This window comes from Peromyscus leucopus, chromosome 9 (assembly GCF_004664715.2).
Source record: "Peromyscus leucopus breed LL Stock chromosome 9, UCI_PerLeu_2.1, whole genome shotgun sequence".
In the NCBI taxonomy this organism is placed as follows: Eukaryota; Metazoa; Chordata; class Mammalia; order Rodentia; family Cricetidae; genus Peromyscus; species Peromyscus leucopus.
This window is the reverse complement of record NC_051070.1, coordinates 84,885,358-84,891,994: the sequence shown is the minus strand read 5'-3', so window position 1 is coordinate 84,891,994 and position 6,637 is coordinate 84,885,358.

Sequence of the window (6,637 nt, the reverse complement as noted above, 5' to 3'; positions counted from 1 at the left end):
GATGCTACCCTTCAGGGTTCAGGACTCTTCACCCAACCCTAGGCTGGATGAATTATTTCAGTCTCTCACAACTGGGAGGATGTAGAAGAGAAGCTGACCTGCCCAGGGCTCCAATGTCCAGGAGGGAAGGTATAACAGAGCTATGGGAAATTAACATCACCTGAAGTAACCTTCAGTTACTTCCTTACAGGGATGGTCAACCACATAAGGCAGAGAATTAAACGTTCCTGACTGAAGTTCCCCTTGTATGTAACGTATTAGCTCTCATTTCATGCATTGGTAAAAGACTTTTTTTTTCTTTTTATTTTGAGAGTTTTGCTATACAGCCCAAGCTGGCCACAAATTTGTGGTCCTCTGGCTTCTGCTTCTCCTGGGAGCTGGTGAGGCAGGCAGGCAAGCACTGGAGATAGTTTAATACTCTTGGACACCATTCAAGATGATTCTCCACTACATAGCAAGAGTCTGCCTCTAAAAAGGTGTGTGTGTGTGTGTGTGTGTGTGTGTGTGTGTGTGTGTGTGTGTGTAATCATCCTACTTCATAGTTGGAAATCGGTATCAACTTAAAATTAAATAAAAGCTTTAAAAAAATGTAGCAACCTGGGAGAGCCTGGTGTGCTGTGGTGACATCTATAGCCCTAGCTATGAGGAAGGTTGAGGCAAAGTGTTCTCTGGAGACTGTGTGTGTGTGTGTGTGTGTGTGTGTGTGTGGTCTTAAATGCCATATGTAGACAAGGACAACTTTGAACTCTTCCAAAGCACAGAAATTAGAGGCATACGCCACTGTACCTAGTGAGTCCAGTATTTTGAGGCCAGCTTGGATGGCATGGTGAGTCTTCATCTTAAACAAAATAAAAATTTAGACAAAGGAACTTGCACTGGACATGAATGGCAAACACCTGTGGTCTCAGGACTGGGGCAGTGGAGGCAGGAGGATCATGAGTTCGGGTCATACTGGTTTCAGAGCAAGTTCAAGGCTAGCCTGGGCTGGAGGAGACCCTATCTGAAAACAAAATCAAACAAAAACTGAAAAATTTTGAAAGTTCTCCTGGAAAAGAAATGATAAATGTTTGCTTAGCGTACCTTGATTTGAACATTACACAAAGTCTGTAAACTGATAGTCTGTAAACATGTGCAATTATGTGCCGACTTTGGGTGCTGTGGTGGTATTCTAATTGTACTGAAAGGTGATTTTGATTGTATGTTAATAAATAAAGTTACCCAGGGGTCAGAGCTATTAGAGCCATAGCAAGAGTGTGGCGGTGGTGGCGCATGCCTTTAATCCCATAGATCTCTGTGTATTCAGGGATATAGCCAGCATTGGAGACATATGCCTTTAAGACCTGGGGGGCTGTGCATACAGACAGTAACAAGGCAGTCACGTGTTTGGGTTTACAACCAATGAGAAGGAAGAACAAAATACTATAAAAAGACAGACAGACAGGATATAGCTCTCTTTCGGGAAGCTGGGACACGGCAGGAGGAAGGGTGAGATTTTAGCTCTGAGCTCTGACCTCTCGGGTTTCTCTTTTACATTGGTTCTGTGTTTCTTATTTAATAAGACTGTTGGTTACATCTACAGGGTGCAGAGTACACAAAGCTATGATTCCAGAAGAAAAAGAATGAGAGGGTTTGCCGTGACCCTTGGTGCAATTAAACCCTGCCGTGCCTCCGCTGTTATCACTTTCCCTGGGAACCTTGAACATCCTGGAGAGCTGACATTGCTCACACCTTTGTACCCTGAGGAAAGTTGGAATCAGCAAGGCCCTGACTCAGCAGCTTTAGGCTCAGAAAAGCCTAGGAAAGCAACTCAGAGGCAGGCAGAGTAATTCTGCTGTGTTTTGTTTTTGACAGCGTCTTACTATGTAGCCCAGGCTGGCCTTGAACTGTCTGTCAATCCTCCTGCCCCTTCCTCTAGAGGGCTGGGAACACAGGCAAGTGCCCCACTCCCTGCTTTACTTGAGATTTTTTTTTAATCCATTTTGCTAGTGTGCACACTGAAGATGGGGGACTAGGGGTGCCGACTAAGGCTACAAAGCCAGTAAGACAATCAGGATTTGAACCAACTCCTGCCTCCATTGCTAACAGAAACGACCTCACATTCTTCAAACGGTCATCCACACATGGTCTGCAGACAGCTAACATTTTTATGGCGACATAAATGAGATCATCTCTCCATAGAGTGCTGCAGAGAACATTCTCTAATGGCTGGGGGTGGGAGGTGCCAGCTGCCTCCGATCTCGACAGGGGATCCTAGAACATGTGGGAAACTGCCATGTTTGTGATGATTAGCTCGACTTAGCACTGTGGATGCCCTGTGTGAGCATCCCTTGTGTGAGCATCCCTTGTGAGCACCCCAGAGCTGAGCTGGCCACTGCTAGCATTCACCCAACCCCTCACCCCCTACATTTCTCGTCTCCCTACACTAAGGGGGTTGCCTCATCTTCCTATCCCTCCCTCCCCCCTCCTGGGACTGTTTGGGACACACGAACACTTGGGACTGTAGCTCAGTAAGTACAGTGCTTGCTTAGCATGTACAAAGTCCTGGATTCAGTCCCCAGCACCTCATAAACCAGGCATGCTAGAGCACATCTGTAATCCCAGAACTGAAGGCAGGAGGATCAGAAGTTTAAGGCCATTATTGACTACATAATGAGTTCAAGACTAGCCTGAGCTACATGAGACCCGGTCACAAAATAATATAATAAATAAATATTTTTAACAGCACTGAGTCTCAACATTCCAAGTCTTCTGCCTCCTTTTCTGAACGCACTCGCGATGCCCATGCTAACCTAGCGACGCCTTTTCTGTTAATTCTGTGAGCCTTGGACCAGCAACTGTCCTCCGTTTGTGCATAGAGAAGCTGGCCTTGTTCACTGCATCAAGGAGGGCTTTCCTAGCCCAGGCCTCCCTGTGGCTTTGGAAATCCTTGTTTGGTGCCAAAAGCAGAGGACAAGAAGGCTTTGTGCGTTCCAGAGCCCCAGCCACTGAGGCGCTTCTAGCTGGACCGTCCCTCTCGCCCAACCACCATGCCCAGAAGTTCAGCCAGCCTCTATTTCCTGCTTCCCTTGGCTCCTTGCCTTTGGCCATGAGCAAGGAGAACAAGCCCCTGCCAGATTCCCTGACATGTGTCCCCCCCAGCAGCCCAGGCTGAGGAGTTCCAACAACAGACTGTAGCATGCCTGCATGGCCTGAGGCAGCTTTGGAGCAAACTGCTTGGGTCCCTAGAACGGCATACCTTGGCCGCCACCACCTAGCTCCTCTGATCCTCACACTCCACTCTATGTGGATTTCTGGGCTACCTGGCAGGGAAACGGGAACATTCCCCGGTGGGGTAGCTCTTCTAGAAAGAGCACTTCCCTCAGTGGGTGGCCATGAGGACCCAGACTGCCCAAGGCCCACCACTGCCAGCCACCAAATAACCCCACTTGCATGTCCCCTCCTACACATCCTCTCACTGGCTGGTGATTTTCCTAGGGCCCCAGAACAAGCTGCACAGATATACCCTGCCTCCAACACGGGACCGCTTAATCCATTTTATATAAAAAAAAAAAAACCACGTAATTGCAGACTGCCTCGCTAGTCTAAGACTTGTGCAGCCTTAGCTGAGCACTGTATTCAGAGAAGACAGTGTGAAAATGACAGAATGACAACCAGCGATGGCACTTACTACCCTCCCCACCCCCCAGCCACCTTGCCCATGCACTCGGCCCTGGCAGCTGCCTGGCATATCCCATTAGTTCCATCCATTGATGCCCACCTCCGTTTTCAGTGTCAACACTCACTTCTGGAGAATGCTGAAGGTGGACCTTAGTAAATGGATGCGGACTGTCCTGGAACTCATTCTGTAGACCAGGCTGGCCTCGAACTCACTGAGATCCTCCTGCCTCTGCCTCCCGAGTGCTGGGATTAAAGGCATGTGCCACCCACCACTGCTGGGCTCTGTTAGTGTTCCTTTGTGTGTTTAGGCTGGCCTCTCTGGGGGAGGAAATAAATTACTTTCCATATACTGAAATTCTGCCAGTGCACAGAGTGATGCATGCCATTCTAGTTCTGCTGGACTTTGTAAGAAAACAAGCAAATCTTCTACCACTAGCAATATTCTGTCTCTTTCACCCCTTCTTGGGAAGCTGGGGAGATGGCTCAGTAGTTCAGAGCACTTGGTGCTCTTGCAAAGGACCTAGATTCAGTTCCTAGCATCCTTATCTAGTTCCAGGGGATCTTATACCCTCTTCTGGTCTCCATGGGCACCGCATGTAAAAGCAGACACAATTCTTTTTTCTTTCTTTCTTTCCAATTTAATTAAATCGGAGCTGGAGAGATGGCTCAGCAGTTAAGAACACGCACTGCTCTTCCAGAGAAGCCAGGCTGCGTTCCCTGCACCACATCAGGAGACTCACAACACGTGTAACCCCAGCTCCAGGGGGCCTGACAGGTCTGCCTCTGAAGGAACCTGCACTCATGTACACATACCCACACACAGGCACATAATTAAAACATAATTTTAAAAATTAAAATTTTTCGCTGCTCGGTGGTGGCACAGACCTTTAATGCCACTGCATGGGAGGCCAGCCTGGTCCACAGAGTGAGTTCCAGGACAGCCAGGGCTATACAGAGAAACCCTGTCTGGAAAAACAAAAACAAAAAATTAATTAATTAATTAAAAAAATTTTAATTAGCTAGGCGGCAGCGGCGGCGGCGGCGGCGGCGGCGGCGGCGGCGGCGGCGGCGGCGGCGGCGGCGCACACCTTTAATCCCAGCACTCGGGAGGCAGAGCCAGGCGGGTCTCTGAGTTCGAGGCCAGCCTGGGCTACCAAGTGAGTTCCAGGAAAGGCGCGAAGCTACACAAGAGAAACCCTGTCTCGAAAAACCAAAAAAAAAAAAAAAAAAAAATTTAATTAAATAGAAGTTAAAGATCATCCAAGACTGGGAGACCAGGTGGCCAGCACCTGGAGAAGACATTAGCATATTATCAAGATACATAAGGAAAAACAGAAGAAATAGAAAAAGGTCCTTGAACAGGCCAATGAAGCTCAACTTCTTTTTTTTATTTTATTTTATTTTACAATATAATTTAGTTCTACATATCAGTCACAGATTCCCTTGTTGCAGCTCAACTTCTATTTATATAAACAGTATATAAATAAAACCCACAGCAGGGTGTAACTGTCCTTCATCCCACTGTCAAAACTTAAACAGCCAGTGTTGGAGAACGGCCCAAGCAGAAGGCTCTGAAGAATGCACCATCCCCACAGAGAGACAAAATGATAAAGGCCTGCCTCAGTGACTGCTCTTAAAAGAACCTCTGCTGCGGGCTGTGGGGGTGCACACCTTTAATCCCAGGACTCTGAAGGCAGAGCCAGGTGAGTTCGAGGCCAGCCTGGGGGATGTAGAAAGATCCTGTCTCAAAAAAGCAAAAAGCAAAACAAAACAACAACAAAAACCCCTTCTCCTCTCGGACATAACATGCCTATGGAATGTGTGCAGAACACACACACACACACACTGAGGATGGGCTGGGGGTTCAAGGCTTCCCCGACTCTCTGGCACCATTGCCACCTCAGTCTTATGAGGTTCCAACAGGAGAGGGGAGCAAGAAGGAAACTGTGGCCTCAGACAAAGCCCACATGCAGAACTACAGAAAATTACCCCTAAGCAGAGACATAGAAACAACTGGAAAGAGCGCCCTCTAGTGGAGGGTGGAAAACCCCTCTGCATTGCTAGCCTGGAACGGTGGTAAATAAACATATTGTTTGGCAAATTACCCTTCAGCATCTGGTATTAGAAATTGGATATTATTAAACATGTGTCATGGACTGGAGAGGTGGCTCGGTGGATAAGAGCACCTGCTGCTCTTCCAGAAGACTCCATTTCCAGCACACATGTGAGGTGGTTCACAAGCTTGGTGAGGGGCTGAATTCAACTCCCTCTTCTGACTTCCGCCATCAACCTCACACACATAGTCTACACTCACAACACATACTCTCTTTAATCCCAGCACTCAGGAGGCAGAGCCAGGTGGATCTTTGTGAGTTCAAAGCCAGCCTGGGCTACAGAGCGAGGTCCACGAAAGGCTCAAAGCTACACAGAGAAACCCTGTCTTGAAAAAACAACAACAACAAAAAGCCACATACACTCATACATATGAATTACATATATAGTTAATACATATAAATATTATATAAACTTTTCACTTTTTTGTTTTGTTTTCTTTTAAGAGATAGAGTTTCTTTGTGTTGTCCTGATTGTCCAGGCTGGCTTTGAACTCACAGAGACCCTCTTACCTTTGCCTCCCAAGTGCTAGGATTAAAGGCGTGTGCCATCACCACCCAGCTGTATTTTTAAAAATAGCATTTCATAGTGTGGAAAACAATGACTTCATGTCTATGAGTAAAGGAGACTAGGTGGACAGCGACACACCCATTCCTGGGATCTTGTATCTCGCTTTGTTTTTCATTTTATTTATTTGTAATTATTTTAATTTTGTTTTCTGTATATGGGTGTTTTGCCTGCGTATGTGTGTACTATGTGCACAGTACTCCTGGAAGCCAGGAGAGGGCATCCCCTAGAACTGGAGTTACAGACTGTTGTGAGCTGTCATGTGTGCCGGAAATCCAGACCCTCTGGAAGAGCAACACTG